Below are 16,829 nucleotides of genomic sequence, written 5' to 3' on the forward strand. Positions count from 1 at the left end.
ATGTTATAAATGCGAAAGTGTGTCTGTCTGTCTGTCTGCTACCTTTTCACGGCCCAACAGTGTAACCGATTCTGACGAAATTTGGTACAGGGTTAGCTTATATCCCGGGGATGGACATAGGCTACTTTTTATCCCGAAAAATCAAAGAGTTCCCACGGGATTCCTAAAAACCCATCCACTTAACAGATTTGTATGTTTGACACCGAAGTAGCTTGCGTCCCTGTTATCGAAATAGGTTACTTTTTATCCTGGAAAATCAAACAGTTCCCACGGGATCTATAAAAATCTAAATCCACGCGGATGAAGTCGCGGGCATCCTCTAGTGGTTAAATAACTGATCGCTCGTGGATTCGCTCGGTGAAAATAATAAAACCTTGTATTAAAAATTTCAGCGTTCTAGTTCCGAAGGTTTGGGCTGAAATGAGTCATTCATTTAGTCAGGCTTCTCTTATAACTGTCCTTATACCAAAAAAATAAATTTCATCCTCACCACCTGGGTGCCTAATGCACTCCTACCGTACATTGCGCCAGATCATTTTTTCTACGCACATGCAAACTGTGGAATCAACTCTCATCGGCGGTGTTCTTACTAGATTACAACATGGGGTTATTCAAGAGGTGGACCAACAAATTCCTGAAAGGCCGGCAACGCATTTCCTCTGGTACTGTAAATGTTCATGGGTGGCGGTAATCACTTAACATCACGTGATCTGCCTGCTCGTTTTCTCGCTATTCTTTATTTTAAATAAAGTCGGTTTACTGACGATAGTTGAACGTGACAACAAAGGCCGATTGTGCTTCTTTGTCGCTCGTTCCGCGCTCTCGCTTGCACTTCAAGCCTTACATGGAACGCCTCAGAGCGAGGTAACGCTGCATGAGTCATGTTTTTTCGTGCGTGCAGCCGGCTCTATCGAATTATAAGACGTTGTCACGTCAAAAACCATGACGATCAAGAATCAAGATGGTAACTTTTATTGCATCTATTTTCTTCACTGTGAAGCGAGTGATGATTTACGGCGCTTGACAAATAAACAGAATTTACGGAGAAGGAAATGCTCAGAGAGTTAAATCACTTTTCTCAGGGGTTTAGCGTTGCTTGATATGACAAAAGGTCTTTAAATAAACTCAGGACAAAATGGTTGACAGTTACAAGTGTTATATCTATGTTATAAGCTAGACAAGTGACGATAAAAACGCAGGGTTTATTAATACCGTTATTAATAAAAGCCTATTTATTATACACGGTAGAAATACATATATTTTTTTAAATTCCATACCCTAAGAGTGCCAACGGGAGCCTATTACGAGTAGTCACTAAGCCGCCGCCGTGTGTCTCCGTCTGTCTGTCTATCAATTTGGGTATATAGATAGAGAGTTGAATTTTCACGACGTGTATATTATCTATTGCTTTTATAACATCATCAAATGATAAAAAATTAAAATGGCCGCAATGAAAACTAAAGAAAATGGAAGTGTTAATTCTTGTACGATAGTACGAAACCCTTTGTGTGCAAATCTGACTCGCGATTGACCTATTTTTTTTTTAAATTCCATCACAAGTTAGCCGTCGACTGCAATCTCACTTGGTAGTAACTAGTAAGTGATGATGCATGGCTTATTTGGTAGATCCCTAGCATTTTTATTATATCCATACCTCTTATTGGTTTCTGTAGGGTATTGCATGGCTTTGCCAGTAAGGTGGTAAAAAAGTGAAGGAAGGACAGACATCGAAACGTTCCTGAGCACAGTCTCCGAAAGAGTAGTATGTATGGTGAAAAGCCGCTCGATACATGGCACACGACTATTTTCCGTATTCTGTGTGTGTTGGTTGTGGGCTCTTCTCAGATTTGGGCGCGTTTGGAACCCTCGTAGCTTTAGTTTTAAGTTTACGTAATTAATTATCACCACTATATCATCTTACATATCTAACAATTCTGACCATCAAAAGGAGTACAATAGTGCCTACTTTGAATAAATGATTTTGTGTTTGAGTTGGACATTGTTGCAAAAGATCTATGCCCAACGGTGGACGTACCTATATCAGTTGTGGTGGCTACTTCCTACAACATGTTGTAATAAACATAATAAACACAATAAACATCGGTAAGTGTGACGCTTGGCACGCCTCAGACGGGGCGACTTGGTGAATGATGATACGGGCTGGTCCAATGCACGAGCGCACGAGCAATAGCGATTCAAAGCCCACTCATGTACTTATACAAATTGCTGGATTCAGATCGTAAGATCGTAACGTGTGGAAGTCCCTACAAGGATTTATGTCCAGCTGTGGACGCCTACTACTTGATGACGACACCTACATTACATACACGAAATGGAAACGAATTTTTTTGATAACTTTATTTCATGTAGGGCAAACTTGTGGCAATACTTTGATTTTCCAGGATAAAAGTAGCCTATGTATTAATCCAGGGTATAATCTATCACCATTCCAAATTTCAGCCAAATCCGTGCGGTAGTTTTTGCGTGAAAGAGTTAACAAACATCCATACATACATATAAACTTTCGCGTTTATAATATTAAGTAGGATCGTGTTGCCACCACCGCCTTTGTGCGATAGAACATCTATAAGACATGAATTGCTTCTATAGGCAGGGGGAACTCACGCCTTTTGTTATGTCTTGCCTAGGTCCGTGATTGCAGGTAGGTGCTGGAGTTAAGGTGAAGTACATAAAAGTCCAATTTAATAATTCAATTTATTTATGCGATATATACAGTTGAGCGCCAGGAGGGACTTCGACTAGGGTGGTGAATCAGGCTCCCTTCCACACCAAGGATGCTAGCCTCAGCCTATCTCAGGGTTCATTCATACAATGGTGTCTGTCCTTATTTTAAGGTCCCGAGGTAGAAGGGCGTGACGTTAGGCTATCAACAAATAAAAGACTATTGTAATACGCCACGTATAAATTGCAATGGGCAGTCGTTTATGTCGTCTAAGCCTAGCACTTACCCCTTCCGTTTGTGCACAACACAATTTCCGAATTAAGATACCAAAAATGAACTTATATCTACATCACAATTTGACCAACATCACATATGCAGGTAGTTGCTGCATGTTTTCAACACTGAACCGTTCACACACGATGTCAATTAGCGAATGTGCTCGTTTCCTATTTTAAGTCGACACCTATGCCAAATTAAAAAGGTAAATTATAAAATATAACTTGTCACCTTTCATGAGTGGGATTCGAACCTGCGACACCCTACCTACTACGCGGCAAGCAGACGGCTGTTCGCCCGCTGCGCTGTGGCTGGTTACTTAGGTGCTAATAAAATATTTAACGATTACTAGAATCTCATATCACTTTGATTCTTCAATCAAATAATCAGCCTGTTTGCGTCCACTGCTGGACATAGGCCTTCCCATGAGCTCGCTACCACACGGTCCTCCGCCTTTCTCATCCACCCACTTCCCGCCACCTTTTTGCGGTCAGTCAGCGTGTTGAAGATCGTCCCACACTGCGCTTGCTGGACGCGGTCTCCACTCCAGAACACCCCCAGCTATCGCTTCTGTGATTACTTGATTCCTCGACCTCTTATAACTTGCGCCAGTTACCATATTTTTCTGTCAGCCATCTTGGCACCTGAGGTGCTGACCGCACGCCGTGATTCATGCGACAATCAACACATAGCCGCTCTACCGGCGTCTGACATTTGTTTAATGCCGGGCTAAATATACCTAATCTTATGCAAACATAATACTCCTACACCCCTACCTAACATGAATAATAATGGAGAACTCTTAGGCATGCAGGTTTTCTTCACTGTTATAACTCCGAAAAGTTAGAGGTGCGTGCCCGGGATCGAATCCCCTACTTCCGATCAGGAGAAGGCGGGCGTCTTAACCACGAGGTTATCGTAGTTTTAATTTAAGGTAATTATATGAAAATACAAACAAATTACTATAAAACAAACCTTTTAACTTATCAGTCGAAAAAAAGCTAAGTACATAGGTTTAAAATTTCATCATAAACATTTTTTTTTTAATTCATATACAAGTGACTGCAATCTCAGCTGGTGGTAAGTGATAATACAGTCTAAGATGGAAGCGGACTAACCTGGAAGGGAATGGCAGTTTTTATTAAACGCATACCCGTTTGGTTTCTACACGGCATCGTACCGGAACGCTAAATCGCTTGGCGGCACGGTTTTGCCGGTAGGCTGGTAACTAGCCACGGCCGAAGCCTTCCACCAGACCAGACCAGAAATTTAGAAATTCTAAAATTCATACTTCTGCCGGGAATCGAAGCCGGGACCTTCCACTAATAAGACCAAAGCACTTACCACGGTGCCAGGAAGGTCTTAGGCCATTCTATAAAAGGCACTTTACTATAATAAGAATTCCGAAATTAGGAATTCTAAAAATGCCGTAAATCTTTCCCGTGGAAAGTTTCCAATAAATCAACTCGTCGTTGTGTTGAGAGAAATATGGGGTGTTGATTGTTTTTGTTTGCTTGGAATTCAACGTCCGACCACCTTGTGGGAGCAAAAACCACATACCTACAATAATTTATGCTAAAAGATACATTTTCACTTTTCTACACTACTATAAAAAGAGGTAAAGTTAGCCAGTTTGTTTGTAGGGTACAATCTCTGGAACTACTAAACCAATTTTGAAAATTCTTTCACCAGTAGAAAGCTAAATTATTTCTGAGTAATATATCGAAGCCTCGACGTTTTGTTAGTATTTGAGAGTCGAAACTCATTAGCTTTAAAGTAAAAAGCCCTTAACTTAATGCTCAAGTTTGCACATATATTTACAGCTAGCGCTCCAAGCGGAGACGTTGCTAAATTAAAATCGATGGTACTGAATTTTTAACTTTAAAGCAATGATTTTTAGGTCCGTTTTACGAGGACGTTATCTTGGAGGAGTTATTTTGTTTCGACTCTCGAATACTATGAAAATTGGTGAGAAGTAAAATCTCATACTGAGGGTACTGAAAACCTAATCACTGTCATTTAATAACGAAAGGGAACACAAATCAAACAAAATTAATGAGACTCAAGATAATACAATCCACACCCAATATTTCAATCAACACCCGGGGACTGGGAGGTGACTGTTGATTTATTGGACTATTTTCGACTGCGACTGCGCCATTTTGTCACACCCTTTAGGTATAGACTATAGATAGCTTCGTCTATAACTTCATAACAATGTAACAGAATAAAATAGAATTCTTTTATTATTTCGTCCAAAGTAAACAACTCGCACTGCCGAGGGTCACTGGTAGAAGCTCTTATAGAGATAAGTGCTTCCCTGCCCACTTTTTCTTCCTTTTAATTACTAGAGGATGCCCACGGCTTTGCCCGCGTGGATTTCGGTTTTTTAAAATCCCATAGGAACTCTTTGATTTTCCGGGATAAAAAGTAGCTTATGTGCTTTCCCAAGATGTAACCCATGTCTGTACCAAATTTCATTAAAATCGATACAGCGGTTGGGCCGTGAAAACGTAGCAGACCGACAGACAGACAGACAGACAGACACACACTTTCGCATTTATAATATTAAGTATGGATTTTTACCAAGTAAAACAAAAACACATTAATTTCAGATTTATATTTTAATGCGTGCCAATGAAAGGGTCCAAAGTCCAAACTCAGCTAAATGTTGTGGGTACAAAATGTAACCACAACCCTGTTTAGAACTGAAAGGAAGGACGTCCTGGGTTTTAATGACTTTAAAATAATAATTAAGTTAAATGAAAAAAAAAAAAATGTAACAGAAAGAGTAAAATTTAGGAAAAATTGAAAAGGTTTTTAAAAGGTTATGATAATCAAATATAATAATATATGCTATGGTTTTGCTTTAAACTCAGACATTCAATATAATACTGCACATCAGACTGTGCAAAATTGTACAATTAATTTATATTTTATGTTTTATGATTGAATTATTTTATTTATGACGTTCAAAAAGTGTACATTTGTACCTACTTTGAATAAAACATTTGAATTTGAATTTGAATTTTTGTGCATTTATAATTTATATGAAGTCGATTTCTTATTCAACCTAGCAACTCATAAATTTTAGTAAATGCATAATATCCAGTGCATGTGCAATAATGTAATTTTATCACAACATATCTCATAAAGACTACATTGTAAACGCTTGTTATTCATATTACCTATGTAAAGCCCGCTCTACACTCGCATTAGAATCGCGGCCGCGAATTTTTCCCCACGATCCGCACGGGGGAACGTGCAAGAAATAATTCTCTACACTCATAAAATTTCACAACTTTTCTAATACGAACCACTAAGGTTGAAAAATGTTACGATCGCAATCACCTATGATTGGTTGACGCTTGCTCACTATTGGCTACAATGCATTGTTGCAACAGAAATAGCATTTTAGTCAATAACAATAATAGCGATTGTAATAATGATTGATGCAGGTTTTACGGCAGTGCTCAGTAGTGAACTGACAATGGGGTGAGATTATGTAGCGTAACAACAAAATCAACATCGTAAGCGGATCGCCGCTAAACTGTTTAACCATCCATAGAAGATATGATCGAAGATTATGTAAATGATAAAAAAGTTTGTATTTGACTCGCTCCAGTAATACACGGCGCTGCAATTGCTTGTATACAGTATGGCATATTATTGTAAATTGAATACTTGAAAAGAGCAACCGCCGAGTTTCTTGCTGGTTCTTCTTGGTAGGAACTACTGGGTACCACTGGGTAGATTATTTTGACGATTCGAAAGCACTTGTAAAAGTTTAATTGAATAAAAGTGATTTGAATTGAATTGAATTGTTTCGCAGCCTTCGCGGCGCGTGTATAGCGGGCATAAGAAGTAAATCATATCAAAGAACATTTCCCGTGTTCAGTTCAAGTCAAACACGTGCAGTTTACGTGTTGAGTCGCTTTATTTCATACCGCCACGTGAAATATTGTGACAGGACGACGCAGTCAGTACAAGCAGTTACAAAGGCTGACATTTATAGAACCTGTTCGCGGTTTCTAATAGTTATATTATCACCGTGAAATTGTAAATACCGTTAGGTTATAATCTAACTAAATCAATCTCGTTAGATTGTAAACTGTCGAAAGATTATGAATCTCTCTATTGTGAGATATACATATATGTCACAGCGAAATGGCATTGCCAATCCAAGTATATGGCTAGTTCCCTGGAGTTCGTCCGCGTGGATTAGGTAGGTTTCAAAATCTCGTAGGAACTCTTTGATTTTCCGGCATAAAAATTAGCGTATGTGTTAATCCAGGGTATAATCTATCTCCATTCCGAATATTAGCCAAATCGTACATGTATTTCGCCTTTATAATACTAGTGTAAAGTGTGATAGAGTAGTAAAACTAGAAACCTTTTAACGTTTCTTTGATATTAAACTCAAATGTCCTTCTATTCTGATCGAGCTATCATAAAATAAAAAATCCAATGCATTTGACGCCTCGTTCCGAATCCATTTTTCCCAGCGAAGAACGAAGGTCGGCACGTTGGAGCCGCTATATGGAAATGACCGATCCCTCTATTCATTTCATTGAACATCTCTGCAAGGAGTAGGCATTGCAGTACGGACGATACTAAGGTTGAAATCCATAAAGGCAACTTTGACTTTGCTTAGACTTAGCTTTCAGTTAAAACGAGACAGATTTATGCCAGCCGTATAACGCTGCCTTGTTTTAACAGTGTCTTAAATCTGAGAATCAAAGTTAGAGTGCGCTCTATAGATCTGAGCCTAACATTGGAATTTGTAGTCAACTTCTTTGGGGATCTTTCAGAAGAAACATGTCATATTCAACCTTAATGCATTGCATAAAGGTTTAGTATAACACGTCATGTTATCTGAATGGCCCCCTAAAGAAGCCCCTATCTTGACTACGAATTCCAGTGTAAAAGTTCCAGTGCAAGTGACCGCTTGAACGGACTTTCTGCTATTATCCTGGATAATAGAATTTATCAATTTAGTGATTTTCTATTCTGTACATTTCTATAGACTCCACTTTCGCATAATACAATATTTTACAATACTATATCTTACGATGGGTATAGGTTATGTTTATTTCTTTTTATCTTTATTTCTTTGCATTGTAGGTATCGAACGGATGTTCCGATCTCATTGTTGTTTTTCCTGGTTTGACAGCTGATTAACCCGTAACAGCTCTTAGCTATATTATCTACATTATATATATTTTTGTTTTATATGGGTGTCTATTTTATTTTATTGGTTTGCCAACAGACAAAGCTAATGCAAGACAATATACGAGTGTACACTCAAGTGTACTCTTTTTATGGTAAAACTATGAAATTGATTCATCGTTTATAATCTACAACAAATGATGCCACACTTTAGAGGTATAATTGATATTTTTATTGTTCTGACCAATTGGTCCGGTATTTTGAGCGAAAGGACCATAGGTTCGGCTAGGTGTTTAACGCCTCCCCGTGAAAGGAGGGTGTTGCGTCGTTTTTGATCCATCCATCCATTCACTCATTCATTCATCGGTCATTCGTTCGTCTGGATTTAACTCGGGCGATCGCTTTTCATTATACAAGCTGTATAGGATCGTATCCGTACCGTTCAGTCTTTTGTATTCGTTACGTTAACTATCGGTATTAAAGATAAAAGACTTTTTCATAAAAAAGTCGTTACACGGGGTTATAGGAAGAAACTTTATGATTTTAACTGTCTGTGTGATTGTTAATGTATTCCTCGTAACTCCCAAACTCATTTAATTGATAAATGTTGTGTCATTGATTTGGCTTTGACCGTAGTCTAATAATTATAAATCTTTTGAGATTGAAAAACGAACTTTGCTTTTTATTGGTTTTTTTTTAAATTCATTATAGGCAAGCGCTTGACCACAATCACACCTGATGGAAAGTGATGATGTGGCCTAAGATGGGACGCGTTTACCTAAAAAATTCGTATCCACTCTAGTTTTATTGATACCCGGATTGTAATTGGTAGGAAACACAGATCGCGAAAGAGTATTCCAAACCTTAGGCATACGTATGAGGAATGAAGACGCAAAACGTTTCGTGCGTGTAGATGGAATGTCAACGACATAAGGATGGCAACTCGCCCGACGTCTTGCGGTTCCGTGGTAAGGTGGTGAAGGGGGGACAAGATCGAAAAGTTTCTGTGCACAGTCTCCGAAATATATCTTATAACTAGCTGATACCCGCGACTTCGTTCGCGTGGATGTAGGTTTTTTAAAATTCCCGTGGGAACTCTTTGATTTTCCGGGATAAAAAGTAGCCAGTAGTAGTTCAGGGTATAATCTATCTCCATTCTAAATTTTAGCCCAATCCGTCCAGTAGTTTTTGCGTGAAGGAGTAACATACACACACACACACACACACACACACACATACAAACTTTCTCCTTTATAATATTAGTGTGATAAAACACCAATAAGCCGACGACCTTACGTTATCTTTCTTGAGATTGACTTAAGTAGGTACAAGTGTAAATTAAAAATTTATAACACCCCCGAAAAGTAAAGGTTACAGTAACTAGAAAAGAGCTGATAACTTTCAAATGGCTGAACCGATTTTCTTGGATTAATAGCTAAGAACACTCTCGATTTTACCTTTCAAACAAAGAAAACTAAATTAAAATCGGTTCACTAGTTTAGGAGCTACGATGCCACAGACAGATACGCAGATACACACGTCAAACTTATAACACCCCTCTTTTTGGGTCGGAGGTTAAAAAAAGGTACTTTCAAATAAGTAAAGCATTTACACCTTAAAGTGGACCCCATTTGGAGGAGTTCAAAATTAATGTTACCTTTTAAATCGAACAATTACAAAGTCGTTCGATCGAAAACCGAGATGAAAATCTATATCTGTACCAATTCGAGGAAAGTTCTCTTTCGATCCATTACAAGGCTGAGTTTAATATCTTATCTCTAAAGTTATATTAGGTCTACGAGTACTTAACTATGCTATGTATTGAGATAGCGATATTGGAATACCAAAAAGTAATTATCTGTTCGGAATTATATGCGGTTTAGGCCGAATTTCACCAACGATGCTGTTATCCGAGAATAACTATGTCAACAAGTGTAAATTAAAAATTTATAACACCCCCGACAAGTGAAGGTTACAGTAACTAGAAAAGAGCTGATAACTTTCAAACGGCTGAACCGATTTTCTTGGATTATAGCTAAGAACACTCTCGATCAAGCCACCTTTCAAACAAAAAAAACTAAATTAAAATCGGTTCATTCGTTTAGGCGCTACGATGCCACAGACAGATACACAGAGACACAGATACACACGTCAAACTTATAACACCCCTCTTTTTGGGTCGGGGGTTAAAAATAGAATTAACCGCTACATTTACTTAAGATTTACTTTTGGATAATTTATAATACGTTTCACCAATCTTTGATTAGCTATTCTTGGAATAGCGTTATTCAGTTGTCAAGGCAGGTTTGAATGAGACATAAGAATGAATAAAAGTCAAAAACTGGGAACATACGTCAGTTTGAAGTTTGAATAGGTATCTGTCAATGTCAATTGTCATTGATTGCTTTGTTACTTGTCTACTGTTACCATGAGACCGACGTCGATTTGATTTTATCCAAGTTTCAAGCCCGATATACCGTCCAGATCGGCGGTATAGGACTATTCTCGTTAAGTATAAGGTTAAGTATTTTGTTGAAACGAAAAGGTTATCTAGATAAGAGTAGCTTGCGACTTTATCCGGTCATAAAATGTATTTTACTCGTATGTTAGTAAAGTTGGATCTTAAATAATTAAAAGTCCCAACAGCTACTCCTAGTTCAGACATTTTAGAAGTCTTATCCTCAAAGCCCGAAGCGATAGAGTGAAACGATCCTAGCTGTTAAACTTTTTGAAAAAAACTAAAAAATAGACGGGCTCGAGTCAATATCCAAAGTTGAGGGCGGGCGACATTGTTTGCCGTGTACGGTCGCTTGCTTTCCAATTTGACCGGTAGCTAGTGTCTGTGTGCTTATACGATATGCCGTGTAGCGCTACGCCGTAGACGCTCTACGCCCAAACCTATGCTATTTGTTGTCTTGCTTTTTTTTTCGTTGACGAGTTGAGTATAGTCCTTGAATGCAATATTGCGATCGATCATTGCCGGCCCACTACTGAACACGATCTCCTATCAGAGTGACAAAGGTTAGGGCATAGTCCACCACGCTGGCCACGATGTACATAACGTTCTCAAAGGTTTAATTCTCATTCTCTGTGCTCTGTAGTGAACCGATAATGAGTTAATGATGATGATAATACCAGGTCGATCACAATGTCGTAGTCCTTTTCTTGCCATCGAAAAAAAAGCAAAATTCGTGACAGGTTGACATGGCAATCGGAGTACGACGCACACCCGCACGTCACCCGCGCTATCCTGCAACGGGTTAGCGCCTCCACCCCGATGGCCATGTCGACCTGTCTATAGGTATAAGACTAAATGATAACAAGTGTAAATTAAAAATTTATAACACCCCCGACGATCGAAAGTATCTGAGTTTTCCAAAACATCATTTTCAAATAAATAATAATGTATTTAGGCAACGTCCATCTTGACAGCTTGACATTTGTCTATTGACATAATATTATGAACCTAACGGTTATCTAACCTTCTTTTCTACAAGAAAACTAGAAAAGAGCTGATAACTCTTAAACGGCTGAACCAATTTTTTTAGATTATAGCTAAGAACACTCTCGATCAAGCCACCTTTCAAACAAAAAAAACTAAATTAAAATCGGTTCATTCGTTTAGGCGCTACGATGCCACAGACAGATACACAGATACACACGTCAAACTTATAACACCCCTCTTTTTGGGTCGGGGGTTAAAAAAAGGTAAAAGGTAATAAATCCTGCCCCCAATGTGCCATTACCGAAACAGGAACGCGTTACTGTTTTAAAAAACAATTAGCTGTGATGATTTATTTCGCGGGTGTAATGGGAAGAAGGATTTCGAGGATTTCGGTCGTTCAAACGGAAATTACTGTAGGTTTAACCACAGCGTAAATACATACAGTGAGATGACGTCATTTTTTGGGTTCCGTTCCCAAAGAATGCCAAACACAGCAAAGCCAAAAGGAAGGACTATAATTTTAGCAGTCATAATTATGTATGTATGTTTGATTGATTTATGTATGTTCACTCCTAAACTATTGAGTTGATTTTGATGAATGAGGTGTCATTCGATTCGTTAATAGTCCGGCCGAGATAGGCTACATTGTGTATGAACAAAAACAAAATGGCCAAGGTTAAGACACATCCAAAAAAATGGGAGTCTGAAATTTTTGTTTCGATACGATACATCGAGATGAAAGAGGAAAAAATGCATGAGTTCATAAAAATATGTGTGATACAACTAGCCCGTGACTTTCCCCGTGGACGACACAAATTTCAAAAATTTCCACCCTTGGGGGTTGAATTTTGAGAAATCCTTACTTAACGGATGCCTACATCATAATAGCTGTGTAGCGTGCCCAGCCCGATTAGTAGTTAATATTTTAACAATTTAAAAATAATCATTTTTCTTTTTTACCTTTCTAATAGATCAGTTAGTCACCTTTTCCTTTTGTATACTTAATATTATTTAGATGAGATCAAAATATAGGTATTAAACAACAGAATAACACATTTACTATAAGATACTTCTGTGTTTATTAAGTGGAACAGTCGGGTGTCAGTTTTGAACTTTTTGTGTCCTACTTTTGTAAACTGTGATATGGAAACACTAAGTACTTATGATAGATGGGTTTTGTAAAGCAATTCATCGATAATTCCAGAACGAAAGGTCAAAAGGTCAGGTCATCCATATAATATTCAAGGACAGACGGCCTGATCCATCATACCGTGTGGTTCATCAATACTTTCGGTATTTTTCCTAGTCTTATTAAACGTGACAAGGTTTTATATTACGACTTACGAATTACGATTGTGAAGATGAAGTACTTTCTATCCATAATAATCTTAATATATACAAAAGGAAAATCTGACTGACTGACTGACGGATCGGAATGAATTTTGGCATGCAAATCTATTATGACGTAGACAGCCGCTAAGAAAGGATTTTCGAAAACTCACCCCCTATAAAGGGGTAAAATAGGGGTTTGAAATGTATGTAATGTATGGACATCAGCCAGTACTCAATGTAATTAAATTAAGTACATAGTAGTATAAATAAAAAAAAGAAAAAAATTTATTTATACTTACTAATTTGAAGAAAAACAAATATATATATATATATTTACCTGCATATACATAATATTGAGAAAAAATATAAAAAGACAAAAAAGAAAGGAAGAAATATATTAAAATTACAAAAAAAAAAAAAAATTAAAAAAAAAAATTAGAGGTGGGCTAAAATAAATAAAAAAAAAATAGTATAAATAATGTGGGGAAAAGGCAACATTGTAATTCATACTGTGGTATGAATTAGTTTCAGAATAAAAAACCGCTAACCCTCGCAAAAGTTACAATAGAAATGCAGATGACAATTTTGTAAAAGGCTTTTTATCCAGGACACAATGTATCGCCACACTAATGGACTCGCCCCGTTACATCGCTTCCAGCGCTGGATCCTTTTCTATGGGAGTCGGTAGTGTTTAAAATTTATCGCTGTAAGCGCTTAAGGCTGCCTTTCCACTAGAGATGCGCTACGTTGCTAAGCTACGGATGTGTGTCAAACCCACCAGTATCTCTAAGCATGCGAACAAATATTTGATTATCCAATCAAATCACACTTAATGTATGTGTGTGTGTGTGTGTGTGTGTGTGTATGTTTGTTACTCTTTCACGCAAAAACTACGAGACGGATTTGGCTGAAATTTTAATGGAGATAAATAATATCCTGGATTAGCACAAAAACTAATTTTTATCCCGGAAAATCACAGAGTTCCCACGGGATTTCGAAAAACCTAAAACCACGCGGGTGAAGTCGCGGGCATCGGCTAGTTCTTAATAGATGACGTGAAAAACTTATCACTTCATTTGAAAAATTTGGTTGGTTGTCTGAACAGATATTCTCTTCTCCGCTTGGGTGGAAATCAGGCCTTAGCCGCTCTGCTACGTCACTTAGCTTTAGTAGAAATAGATAGGCACATAATATTATAGCTTAGCCTGAATTTCGCTTACCGCTTAGCTTATCTGACATCTCTGGTGGAAGGGCAGCCTAAAGTTCTGCGCAGAAAGATCCTTTTCAGGGAATGGATATTAGCATGGTGCTATATTTTGTTCTATTGTGAGCTTAATGTACGGAATTGTTCCTGTAACGGCGATTCAGAGAGAATTTTGGGGTTTAATGAAAAATAAATTTCAAAGATAGTACGGACCCCTGACAACTAGATTTGTAACTTTAACAATGATATAGTGAGTACTTAATTACACACTGTAATTCGTAGTTCCGTTTCGGAGTTGGAAATTTGCATTCTTTCACTCGCATTAAACCGAATTGTCTTGAATTAAGGTACTTAGTCTACACGAATATCATAAAGAGTTAAAGTTTGTAAGTTTGTGTGTAGGGGGTAATCTCCGTAACTAATGATCCGGTTCTGAAATGAAAATCTTTCACTGATAGACTATTTTGTCTCAAAATGCTGAAGGCTACTTTTTATATTATATCACGCGGATTTTATAAATTATGGAGGTATTTAATCAGAAGTAATAGGGACATGAGGCAATGATAGCCGAGTGGTCTTTTAGTGATACTTTGATCTCCTATAGTACGATTTAAGCTTTATTTCTCTGTGAAGGATTTTGGCGTGTTGGCTGAGGAAGCGTCGAATAACCAACTCTTAGGGTGCTTTTCCACCAGAGATGTGCTATACATACAGCTATGCTGCGAAGATTTGAAATCTACGCTACGAAAATATGTGACCGCTTTCACCAATACTAAGCTATGTAGCTGTGCGAGGAAGATGCGCTATGAAGATGCGCCGCCGAAAAGTAGCTGCGCGAGAAAGATGCGCATACTGTAGGTATTCTGCTCTGCACCACTGTCGACGGCCCATAGCAGGCATCCATAGCACGCTGCCATCTTCCATATAAAAACATATCTTAGTTGAATCAGTTTCCACGGGTGCTAAGCTATGTGAACCAATGAATATGATTGGTGGATATCAAACTCGTCCATAGCAACGTAGCATAGCACATCTCTGGTGTAAAAGCAGCCTAAAGCTATGATGTAATGTGTATTACAATGGAAATATACGTTTTTCTTTCTTTCTTTCTATTTTCCTCCACAGTTAAAACAAAGCTTAAATTCGACAGGAAATATACCTAGTACAGGTTTTTAATTTCCATTTTCATTTTCAATTTTCATTTTCATTAATTGTTACATACGGTCTATTAGAATTCCTCTGCGTAAGCCGCAGAACATAAAGTTGTATTAAACCCAATATATGAAGATAACATGAAGGTATGTGAGCAGGAGTGATGAAGACATAACTAAAGCGGACGTACGGACACGTCCGTTACGGCCGCAGAGGAAAGACGGACGTCGCCGTGCGTCCGACACATAAATTGATGCGACTATTTCCGCCCTCTCCTGGTACGCGTGCTAACACGTTAAGAGGGCTCTCTCCGTCACTCGTTTCATACAATCGTAGTTCCAATTTCATTTGAATGTTAAGCAACCAAAGTCCATGAAATTTTGCAGACATATTCTAGAAACTAATATCTATGTCTGTGGTTTTCCAGATTTCTGTTAAAATATTCGGTTTCAAAGTTACGCGGTCTTAGATATTTTCATACAAATCTTTGAGCCCCTGTAATTTTAAAACTACATATTTTTAGAAAAATCTAAAACACCACAGACACAGATATTAGTTTCTAGAATATGTCTGCAAAATTTCATGGACTTTGGTAGCTTAATATTCAAAAGAAATTGGAACTACGATTGTATGAAACGAGTGGAAACGAGTGACGGACAGAGCCCTGTTAACCCCCGACCTAAAAAGAGGGGTGTGACAAGTGAAGGTTACAGTAACTAGAATAGAGCTGATAACTTTCAAACGGCTGGACCGATTTTCTTCGATTATAGCTAAGAACACTCGATCAAGCCACCTTTCACACAAAAAAAAAACTAAATTAAAATCGGTCCATTCGTTTAGGAGGTACGATGCCACAGACAGATACACAGATACATAGATACACAAATACACACGTCAAACTTATAACACCCCTCTTTTTGGGTCGGGGGTTAAAAACAGATTAAAGTTTACACCTACTTCCAATCCAAATTAAATTATGTATTAATTGATTAATTGATTGATTAATTATTAACAAAAGGGTTTCTTCAATGCACTTAAGCTAATGTGAATACGTAATCAATCAATCACCTCGGTTAATCTCTTGTCAGTTGATGATAGGACTATGATGTAACAAGTGGGAGCTTCCGGATCTGATATATTTATTTTAAACTAGCTGATGCCCGCAGCTTCGCCCGCGTGGATTGGTCAGATCCCCTGCAGCATCAGGATTGAAGAGTTGGACTCCAAATTTTTTATGAAACAATGTCGCAAAGTTCCTCTATCGATTAAAAAAGAAATGACGCAAATCGGTTCAGAAATCTCGGAGATTTCGGTGTACATAGGTAGAAAAACACAACTCCCTTTTTGAAAGTCGGTTAAAAAAGTAGCCTATTTTACGCCCTGGTCAATCCTCTACTTGCCTGTGAAAGTCCCGTCAAAATCGGTTCAGCCGTTCCAAAGATTAGCCTTTTCAAACAGACAGACAGACAGACAGACAGACAGACAGACAGACAAAAATTTTAAAAACGTGTGATTCAGTTATGGTATCGTTCAAATAACCATATGAGCTTAATATGAGGTAGTTATTT

The 16,829-nt window shown here is 38.0% G+C and overlaps 1 protein-coding gene across 18 annotated transcripts in view; it reads left to right on the forward strand.

Annotated features, from left to right (window-relative positions):
* Positions 1 to 16,829, forward strand: part of LOC123878072 (heterogeneous nuclear ribonucleoprotein L) — a 366,077-nt gene that overhangs the window by 206,991 nt on the left and 142,257 nt on the right. The window lies entirely within an intron of this gene.

The sequence above is a fragment of the Maniola jurtina genome, chromosome 25, assembly GCF_905333055.1.
Source record: "Maniola jurtina chromosome 25, ilManJurt1.1, whole genome shotgun sequence".
Taxonomy (NCBI): Eukaryota; Metazoa; Arthropoda; class Insecta; order Lepidoptera; family Nymphalidae; genus Maniola; species Maniola jurtina.